The sequence below is a fragment of the Benincasa hispida genome, chromosome 4, assembly GCF_027475165.1.
Source record: "Benincasa hispida cultivar pf3 chromosome 4, pf3_genome.v1.1, whole genome shotgun sequence".
In the NCBI taxonomy this organism is placed as follows: Eukaryota; Viridiplantae; Streptophyta; class Magnoliopsida; order Cucurbitales; family Cucurbitaceae; genus Benincasa; species Benincasa hispida.
Window position 1 is genome coordinate 18,046,754 of NC_143481.1, and position 11,831 is coordinate 18,058,584.

Below are 11,831 nucleotides of genomic sequence, written 5' to 3' on the forward strand. Positions count from 1 at the left end.
TTTCGATGAAATGAGCAACATGCTGTTTTGGGTTTTCTTCCCATCAAATTGTTGGAACTTGGGTGGTTGGTATCTATTTGGCATTCTTAGATTGTCAATCCTCTTTGTATATGGCTTGGAAAATAAGAGGGAAGTCTGAGTGTGTCCACCATATTAAGCCTTGATGGAGTTGGCGATCATCTCTTGCCCTTGATGAACAGACAACGAAGCAATTAATGTCAAATTTTATGGTTAACTTTCATGCAGAATAGTCTTCCCTTTATCATCATTCTTGATTAAGGGTGTATAACTTGATTCAGCGGATGCAATTTCATAATCCTTTTCTTCGACTGCCTTTATCAGCATGTTTACTTTCTTTACGAGTTTGGCCATCCTTTATTCACTTGTTCCCACATCGACCATCATGTCTAACATTATATTTGAGTGTGATGCCTTCTCACTTGATTGTTCAGAAGGTGGAGTGTGCTTATTAACTGCAGGAATTTCTCAAATGATAACTTCGCCTTGCGGTTGTTTTGAAATCTATTCCTATATATTCCTTGCGACCTCAAATGGTGGCAGCTCTTCAGATTGCTAAATCCCCTTAGAGCAACTATGAATAATTAGTCTGTTGTAGACATTGCTTGAAGTTGTGAGAGCATTGTCTTTGGATGTCATGACTTCTTTAGGTAAATCTTGTTGTAGAGAAAGAGATGAAAGGTAGAGAGATCCCACCGGGTGTGCCAAACTATTCACATGAGATTTCCAAATGAATTTAATTCGTGGAATTTTGTATTGATTTCAATATAGTTTAGTAGATACAATCTCTAATGTTTGATTCTTTGGTGTTTTCTCTCAAACTAGGGATAAAGTTTAAAATTTATCATTCTTCAATCTTCAATGAGTTTCTTTGAACTTCAATCTTCTGAAGTTCAAGGAAATTTTAATCTTCCAAGTTTCAATCTTCAGAAGGTTGTAATCCTGAGATCAATTTAAGCTTCAATCTTCTGGAATTCAATGAATTTTTAATCCTCCAAGTATTCAATCTTTAAAAGATGGTAATCTCGATATCGATAAGATGTTCAAAATCTTGAGAGCTTTAGAGATTTAATCTTGATCTCCAAAGCTTCAACACTTTGTTGCCAATTATTTCAACCTCCTCAAATAAAAAAGTGAGGCCTCTATTTATGGAGGTTTCTCATGGGCCTTGTATGGGCTTAGGTCGAGTTGTCATTGGGCTCAAACATTGGATTTGAGCCCAATTTTTAATTTGGCCCAAATTTTTATCACTGGCTTGAATTGGATTAAGCTAAGCGACTTGAATCACTCAGCCTAATCTATTTTATAATTTTCACAAACGGCCTGACTTTTGTTGAGATGATGTGGCAAAATTTAATAGGCCAAAAATTTCCATTTAACAATGGTATTTAGTGTCACACCCCCTCCCCCGAGCCTACCTCTCGAACCCGGAAAGAGACGTGAAGACGACAAATACCACCCTTTTGTGATACCTACTGCCCATCTGAATCTTTTTTGCTTACTAAACTTTAAGCCAAGTAAATAAACAATAGTTGTTGACTTAATTTATTTTATTACAAACAGTGTAATGTTTATACAATCTTCAGACTTAACTCAACAATTCCAGACTCTTAGCTGCAATTGTTTACAACAACAACTTAAATTCGGAAGTGTGACTGTGGTGTGGCAGACCTTGATCTTAACAGCACCCTGGAACTCCTCTCTTTCACTTTCTAGGAAGAAAAACATAGAGAAAAAGAATGAGCTTCAAGAAGCCTAGTAAGTGACTTTACTTAAAACGTAATTCTCATGCTTGGACTGGAAATTGTTAAAAGGAAACTAAACTGAAAATTGGCCAAGCAAACATTCATGTATAATATTTCTGGAACATAGCTGGTTTGATCCTTAGTTGAGAAAGTACCCTTTTGTTTGATTCCCCAAGCGTAAACCTAGCCTTTAATAAAACCTTTTAAAAACGTATCACACCCGAAAACATAACTGAACTGGTGCTAGGTTGAGAGTGGGAACCCTTTTGTCCAACTCTCATTATAACCTAGGCTAAGGTGTGGACCCTTTTGCCATCACCTTATCACTGATCTTCATGTGAGGGAGAGACCCTTTTTCTTAGCCCTCCATGTTGATCTTCTTTTGAGGGAGAGATCCTTTTGCTCAACTCTCTAACTTAAACCTTTATACTTGACATATGTGCACGTATAACTAACCTGGATTCTGACAACAAGGATCATAACTAAAACTAAGCTCAGATACTTTCTCCTAGTACTTCAGTATTGTGCTGCCATATATTTATGAGAAAATACTTTTATTAACAAGCTTACTGAAGTCATGTATCATAACTCATAACAACTAACGCATGCCTCATAACACCTAGTACATCTTTACTTTAAACATATGTTAGAAATTCCCTTTTAAAAATTAGCATGTGTTAGCATCTTTTATAAACTTTGTTTACTTGGAAAAACTTGCTTAGAATAAGCTAGTTTAGGTGGAACTAAACTCACACCTTCGTTTACTGAGGTGGAACCAACTCAACACATTCAATCTTTGTGTTAATGCGGAACCAACTCAACGCATAGCACTCATCACAAGTGCATGCAGAGCTCTCAACTTGGTACTAGATCTAACGGTTTTGAAACTTACTTTCAAAAATCATAACTTAAATATTCAAACAAGAGTTCTAAATAACTCAAAGCAAAAAACATAATTTATAAAGCTTTGCTAAAATAGTCACTCACAACCTTTAGTCAATCCTCTTAGGGTAAGCTTGGCTAGTCGGTAGCACATCTCACCATCAAGTGTCCATCGTAAGTCCTAGGCATTGTACAAGTTGCACACTAACGCCCAGCCTTGTCCTTAGGCGTCCAAGCCTCTTATGATCTCCTACTTAGCCGAACGCTCAACCTCACATAGGCTGGCGTTCGTCTAAGCTCGTACAGACATGCTGACCATTGAGCTACTTGCTTATTCATCCCAAGCAGCTGCCTACTCGTTCAATATTTCTAGTTTCAACTTATAATTTAAATAACTTAATTTTCAGACCTTTTCTCAAGAAATTTCCTTCTACAAACTTGTTCAACATTGTTTTAACATACTTACATTGAAATTTGTGCTTCAAATTTCAACATAAGAGCTCAGAATCTTAAAATTCCTCTACCTTGCCTGGCTATCCCCGATTCTGTGAACACCTCTCGGTTCCCTTCCATTTTGACAGACCTTAACTTAGAATTACACTCAATTCTAAGATTTTAGATAAAAAAAAATCACCTAGTTTACACAAGTAGTTTGAGAGAACTCCTCGTTTAAATTTGGTGTTATAGTATGCCCTCAACGCCCGGACATCACCTGCATCTTCTGTCTTTTTTATCAACGCATGGCCTTGCTATCAATGCATACTCTTTATGATCAACGCAAGGTCTTCTCCAAACTTGCCCTCAATCACTCTTCCTAACTTCCTTTGGGAATTTTTATAAATTTAAGTGAAACTTTGTTGAGGTATTTATAGGCCTTGAAGATGCTCCAACGCACGACACCTTCTTCTTGTGAACTTTAGGAGTGTCTTCACCTCTTTGTGCCACCACCTACTTCCATACCACCTCTTACTTGCATGTAATTTGAGTTGTCTTCCTCATGCATATTCCAACGCATAAGTCCTCTTTGTATGTCCTGATATACTACCACCTCCTCCTACGTTTAAGTTTTTCACTTGGTTAGCCACTTGTCCTGATGCTAGCCTTAATCTAGTTTCCTCAATTTATCACATACTCTTCTTTTTGGTCGCATAACATCTCTTCAATGCCTAACCTCACTTGGAATTATAACCTTTGCCATGACCCACCTTGCGTCCAACTAACCTCTCAAGACCAACGCATAGTCCAATGGCTGCACTCTCCTTCCAACGCTTAGCCTCATGGCTGGCGCATACTTTTTCAACCAACGCATACCAATGTTCACCTTAGAAAGCTCTTGTGTCAACACTTACACAAGCCTCTTGCCTAAGGCCTCTTGTCGCACGCATCAACCTAGTCTCATCGCGTAGCACCTAAGCTTATCGCATAGCTTCTAGCCCCATCGCATGGTTTTTGACATCACACCAGTCACACGCCTCAACGCACGCCCAACACCCCTGCGTTCAGCGCCTTGCGCCCATCTTTACATGCAACCGAGCGCTTTCTCGCTCACGCATGGCCTTTACTCGATGCACGATCATTTCCTCGCTCACGCATACTCGATGCACGATCCTTCCCTCGCTCATGTATACTCGATGCACGATCCTTCCCTCGCTCATGTATACTCGATGCACGATCCTTTCCTCGATCATGCATACTCGATGCACGATGGCCTTTAATCGATACACAATCGTTTCCTCGCTCACGCATACTCAATGCATGATCCTTTTCTCGCTCATGCATAGATTTTACTCGATGCTCGCCTAGTGTTTACTCAATGCTTGCCTAGTGTTTACTCGATCCTCGGTTACCATTTTCACGGCCAACACTTAGCTAAAATTTCTTCTTGCTAGGCTAACTTATAAACACCCAAGTGCCAAGTCTCCAATATTTAAGCATTTTGCTTCTTCTTTTCCTTATCCTTTATCCAACAATTCCATATTAACTCAAATATCTAACCCCTCATTTTACTAATCTCAACAAATAACATATTTAAATAGGGAAAGTAGGGTTTGGATTTCACATTTAGTTTGTAGGTTTTATGAAATATACTTTTTTGGGGGGTTTATCAAGCATGAGTATCTCAATCAATTAAGGTTTATGTGATATATATTGGGATATATATGCGTGATTTTTTGGTATATGCATCTAGTTTTATGATATACAATCTTAAGGGATATTTTAAGTATACATGACTTAATCAACGGTTTTTATTACATATATTGGGATACATAAGAGCATTTATATGATATACCTTGGCTGATTTAGTTGTATAGTTATGTATAATTAACATATATGTTCAAGTTTTATGAAGAATTGTCAATTATTTTTCATGTACTGGGTATAACTTATATGGACTTGTCTATTAGGGTAAATTTTTTAAAATGTGATCTTCCCTACTTTATACATACATATTGCAATGTTATAGAAAAATGATTCAGGTAAAAATTTCAGGTGAAAGAGTTGAACGGAGAGCAACTCGGCTTGATGGCGAACGGTGGCGCGACTCAGACGAAGATCACGCAATGAACATTCGAATGGCAGTAGATGGGCATGGACAGCGGACGATCGAACAACGACAAAGATGAAGATGGGGAGATTCTTGCACGCGCTAACTAAGGAGTCTCTTTTGTTTTTCTTTACCTTATATATATAGATCTCCAATACGATATATACTATGGTATATGGTATATACTATGATTTGTGTTGAAAATAAAGTTAATCTAGGATTTATATGTTACGATAGATATTGTATTTGTATACGATTACTTTGAATTTATGATATATACTGTGATGTAAATGCAATTTAAATTGCATCTAAGTATTGCTCTTTAAATAAAAATAGGAGATAGAGTATTCTAAAAAATGTTATATGCTTTTGATCCTTACTAAGATTGGTAGTTTTTTCTTTAAAAAAATGAATGTTCAAAATAATCAATTTAGACTTATTATTAAGATTACTTTTGAAGTGGTTCATGCATTAATTCTACACTTGTAGACTCGTTCAAATATTGGATTAACAAAATGAACTATTAGATTGGATGTATGGATGGTTTTTTAAAAATATCTTAATTAGTGAGAGTCTAAAGTGATTCGCTTATGAAAGTTTATGAGTTTAATTGATAAAATTTCAAATATCACATGATATTCATCTAAAGGAATGTAGTTGAGAGTATACATTGAAAAACTTGTAAAATTTTAGGGTTTGAAATCGATACAATTATTAGTTTAGGGTTTAAATTGATTCAACCCCAAAGTTTAGAGGTACAAATTTATAATTTTCCTTAAAACATATTTTTAGATTTTACACCATTATTACTTTTGAGTTTTGAGTTTAGTTTTTCATTTCATCTCTAGAATTTTAGATTTTACACTTTCACCTAAAAGTTTGTACATATGCTTATTTTTGCGTTGGTGTTATGACTTTGGTTTTTTAGAATTAATTTTAATAGTCCTGCTAAATTAAAGAGAATTAATTTAGCCACAATTAATTTAGTTCTTTTAAGTTAATTTGTAAAAAAGTAAATAGATAACTAAAAGTAAGCATTAGTGAAATCTAAGTGTAAAAAATAAAATCTTAAAATATATAGGTGGAAATGGAAATTAAACTCATACTCAAAATAAAAAATGTAATATTTTGAATTTTAGGTCAAATAAAAACTAATGTATACATCCATATTCAAACCCTAAAATTTTAGGAGTCTATTAATGTATATGTATACTCTCAATTACGTTCAATTATATATACAATAAATACAAGAGAAATACGAGATAAAGTGAACTTGGTTTCAATAAGTCTAAAGATTAGTTAATAAATAAATTTTCGAAAGTAATCTTAATAATGAATCTAAATTGACTACTTCTAAACTTCTTTTTCTTTTATAAATTTATTTATTTTATAAAAAAAGTACAAATCTTTTTAGTAATAATAATAAAAAAACATATAACATTTCTTCAAAGGAAAATATTGTTGCGCCCGATGAAAAATTGTCACATGACAATTTGTTTATGGAGAGCATAGGAATAAGTACAGTCTAAGTTACAGTTAATCATTCATAGTACTGTGTGATCTCCGTCTTACCAACAAACTACTAAATTCAATTATTTTAACAAACTCTAATTTTGTAAATAGTTTTCACAAACTCATTTTTTGCAATTTTTTAAAACAACTTATTTTAACACTTAATCCACAGAAAAAATCAAATTGGCCCTTACATATGTTATAATTGAAAAAAAAAACACATATGAGTAACTTTTTGTTGAACTTTGGCAAATTTTGTAGTAGTTCAAGATAATGGACACTAGAAAAAGGAGTGTTTATTACTTTTCATCTTACAACACAACGACGATTAAAAAATGGAGGGAAAAAAAAAAGAAGGATCCAGCTTCATCTTTTTGTTGTGCTTAAGTTCACCATAAAAATAAGATACAAATCCCCAAAGATTGAGTGCCAAAGAAATATCCTTTCCGCAGAGAACTTCTCATTGAAAGTGATAACAGCAAGAATCTCAGTCACCGGCAATAACATATGGCGATTACTATTCTGAAAAATAAAGACGAGGAGCTGAAAATAACCCTAAATCACTCCTAAAAAGAAACCTTGCCAAATTTTGGTGCTCAATACTAATATCACATAGTATTTGGTCTTTTCTAATCCAAATGCTGCTGCCTCCCTTAGAATCAACTATGTACAAAAAGAAAAAGAAAAAACAAAAACAGCAACAAACAAACAAAATCGTTACTAAATGTGTTGTTTAATTTATATTTTAATTACCTGAAAATCGTAGTTGATTAATATGTTAATGGTACATACGAGAGTGACGAATTTCAAGGACTAAAGTGTACATGATTTGCTTATGGACTTTTTTGTAGGTCAATTCCACAAGCGGCACAATGAATCCGTACACAAGCGTCACGATACCGTCGTTAAGAACGTTGCGATGTAGTCTATATTGGATTCTTCTTCAGGACGGTCCCCACTTGTATGTAATACCAAAATTTCCCCTCCAGCAGTAAGCAAAACAATGACGATTATCAAATATGATGTGAATTTTTGTGTCACCAACTACAATGTAAAGCCTGTTGTGAATGCCAGCTGACATGCACGAATTAAAGTTGACCAGGAAACTAGTCATTGAGCGACGTTGTAAGCATATAAGAAATCCTCGAAGCCAGTGATGATGCCGATGACAACGGAGGCTAAAAATAGTCGTGGCTTCATGAAGATCATCTCAAGTCACCCTCATCATTGGTCCGACCTGGCCAGCTCGATCCTAAAAACTGAAGGCCCAAGTCCAAGAGTCTAATTAAGGCATCTTTAGATCAAAGTTTGAGTTGTCCATTAGATTAGCCTATTAAATATTAATTATTTAATTTTTAAAAAATATATATATATATAATTTACATTTTTAAGGAAATGTTATCAAAATATAATTAAATTTATTGTAACAACCTAAGTTCAAGAGGGGTACATGAATGTACCGAAAGCACATCTGAATGAGAAAGATCCTGAGAACATGGAAGTATGGATAAGAAAGGCTTAAAAGAATCAAAAGTTATTATCTATACCAACAAGGTGCACTTTCCTTTTCAATGGCTCAATCATAAGAATTCCAAAGTTAAGCGTGCTTAGCTTGAAGAAATTCTACGTTGTGTAGCCGTGTTCTCAGCTCTGTACCAACAAGGTGCACCTTACTTTTCGAAAATTTACAAAACAAAAATTATGCGTCAACACAGTATTTACAACATGCTTATTAGAAAGGAGGGAGAAGGGAATAAAACCATCGACACAATATTTACAACATGCTTATTAGAAAAGAGGGAGAAGGGAATAAGAATAAACTTAGCAACAAGCACCACAAGTTGATAGGATTGGCAAAAATCCCTGCGGGTACCCGTCCCGTCCCCATCTCCGATCCCACCCCATATATTTTATTATTATTATTTAATATTTTCATATAATAATTTTTTTTATTATTTATTATTATTCTTATATATATATATATATATCAACAATAGCTAGCTATTGTTATTGAAAAATTTTATATAACAATAGTGTTTTATTAATTTCTTTTGTTTTTTTAATTTTATTCATAATATAATTAACTTTAAATTTATATTAAATTTACAATAAAAATATAAAAAATTAATTATTAATTTAAATACATAATACAATAATAATACTAATTTATTGTCTAAAATATTTACAATCTCAATATAAAAATAAAATTTGGATTAATTTTAACTAAATAATTAATTAAAAATAAAATATAAATGTGGAATTTTTCTCCGTAGGGACCCAATCCCCGAAAGGGAATCATCGACTCTCCAAAATGAAGAATGGGGCAGGGATGGGGTTTACAAATTCCCATGGGGACGGGGATGAGGAATACATCCTCAGCTCCACCCCGACCTGTTGCCAACCATACAAGTTGAACCTTCTGTATTCTCTTTTAAGGGTTGAGAATTTTAGGGGGTATAGGCTCTGAAATCTTCCTAAAATATTTTAGAGAGAAAATAAAAAATATTTCTGTGAGTTCTTGGGGAAAAATTAGAGAGCATCTCCGGTAAAATCTTCTATGAAGAAGATGAAGTTCTTGTGGAAAAGAAAAACGGCCCCACTCATGTCTGATTGAGAGAATTAAGGAGAGGGAGTTATAACTCTCTCTCTTTAATTTCGAAATTAAATCTAAAATAAAATAAAATAAATTTATATATATATATATATATATATATATATATCAACCAACTTATTATATGTATATATAACTATATGTTATATAAAATATAACACATAACCTATAGTTTTTATATTGTATCAAATACAATATAATCTATAGTTTTATTTCTCTTGATAATGCATGGTATTTAATATAAATCACATTTATACTAAATATGAATCCTTTCCATATAATTAATATTTGAATCATACTCAAATACTTAATTCCTCTCAAAATAAACTTTATACTATAATGTATCAAATACATTATGTTAATTATGTCACATATAATTAATTACCTCAATTAATTTGAACAATTCAAGTTAATCCGAAATTAATTCTCAACAATTCTTGTTGAGCTACAGAAGGGACCTTATGGACTTGTAGATTGAAGCTCCAATGGTACTTGAATAATTAATTAAACTCATTTAATTAAATTATTCAACATCTATTAAATGTCGGTCACTCCACTAAAGACCGACAACTACATTCTTCGCACTATAGATATTTTTTTGTGTTCATTAGATATAACCAGTCAACAGTGTGAAGACCTTTCACAAATTGCTCGTAAGTACAACTGGACCAAAATTACCATTTTGCCCCTATAGTTACATCTAACTTTTTAAGTATTATTGATTCCTCTAATGAACAATAAGTCATAATCCAACTATGACCAAACCTCTCTCGGGCCAAGAGAGGGTGTGGCATCACATTGTTCAAGCTCCAGAATTAACCCTTAAGGGAGCAATTTATCTACTTACCCCGACATTAGGGAAATAGTGAATTCCGTCTTATGTAGCTGTGTTCCCAGTTTCCCAATCAGACGAATCCTTAAAATGGTAGGCTTATTGAGTCGAAAATTTGGCCACTCTCACCCATACAAATCAAATAACCGCGTTCATAAGTAAGAGTTCACAACTCACTCAAGATTCAGGTCATGTCACCTATGATCATCCTGGTGAAATGTAAATCTCTACTATTAGCCGCGTTATATAAAGAGACTATTCATTTTGTGGTCCGGTCTTATACAAACCTTTTTTTATATAGAACGCCCTTGCTCACATGTCTCTACATGAATTATCAGGATCAGATCATTTGTAGCACTTTACAACAACTGTAACATCTACAAAGAAGGTCACGTTTTTAGTGTCACCAAGATAAGGTATCCAATCTTTAGACCATTTAGGTTATCACTTAAATTCATCCACCTATATGTCTCTACATACATGTTTAAGCTACATAAGATAACTTTGGATGTTGGTTTTGTGGGTTAATGCTACTAAATTTCGAATAAAATATCTCATATTTTATTAAATAAATAAATCGTTTGTACATTACAATTACGAACTATAGGACCTATGAGATTTAGGGCATCAACCCCAATAACTCGATCATAGGAACTCCAAAGTTAAGCGTGCTTAACTTTGGAGAAATTCTATGTTGGGTGACCTCTTGGAAATTTTCCTAGGATACATGAGAGTGAGGACAAAACATGTTGAAAGAACAAGTGTTGGTTTCTAGAGACAACTTTCACTTCTAGAAGCATTCAAGATGAGCAAGGGATGCCGAAAAATGTCAGGACCATCAGGTGCCAAATCCAAAAATTGGAGAGTCAGACACGGTTTCCGTCGTGAACAATTGAAGACAAGAAAAGTCCTTTTCATGGTGATGGTGTTTTGTTGTTGTTGTTGTCCGTTAAGAGTTTTCGTCGAAAGGAAGGAGTGTGCATTCAAGGTTGTTTGCAGCATGCAATAATGGTGGTTTTCAAATTGTATTTCTTGAAGAGGTGGGTAACCAACCTTTTTGTAAAGATAAACAATCAAATATTTAGAGAGCTTTCAACCAACACAATTAATTGCTACGGACACTAAATGTTTAACTCAATTATTTATGGAAGAAATTTAGATTTGAAATCCTAATTTGATTTTACAATAATATGGAAACTAGAGACTTAACTCAACTTAGAAGAAATTTAGATTTGAAATCCTAATTTGATTTTAAAAAAATAATTTAGGTAGATGAAGTTCAAAAAAAAAAAAAAATCCTTTCATTTAACGTGAAGTATATATTAGTTAAGGATAAAATGTAATTTAAAAAAATAATTTATTTAAATATTAGTTAAGATAAAATGTGATTTTAAAAGATATATATATTTTTAATTTTATTTAATGTGAAGTAGATATTAGAGATAAAATTTGATTTTTTAAAAAAGAAAATATAGTTTTTCCTTTATTTAAGATATTAGTTAGAGATAAAATGTGATTTTTTATATCAATTTTTACCCAGTATTAACATGTAGTATATATTAGTTAGAGATAAAATGTGTTTTTCTTAAACCTACTTTATTTAAAACCACCAACAACCTCCCACTCAATTGGTTATTAATGAAAAAGAGATAATTATCCAATAATTAATATTATTATAAATATATA

General features: G+C 33.2%; 1 pseudogene; it reads right to left on the reverse strand.

The window, feature by feature from the left end:
• Window positions 1-7,030: 7,030 nt before the first annotated feature.
• LOC120076117 (purine permease 1 pseudogene) lies at window positions 7,031-7,911 on the reverse strand (annotated as a pseudogene).
• Window positions 7,912-11,831: the final 3,920 nt, after the last annotated feature.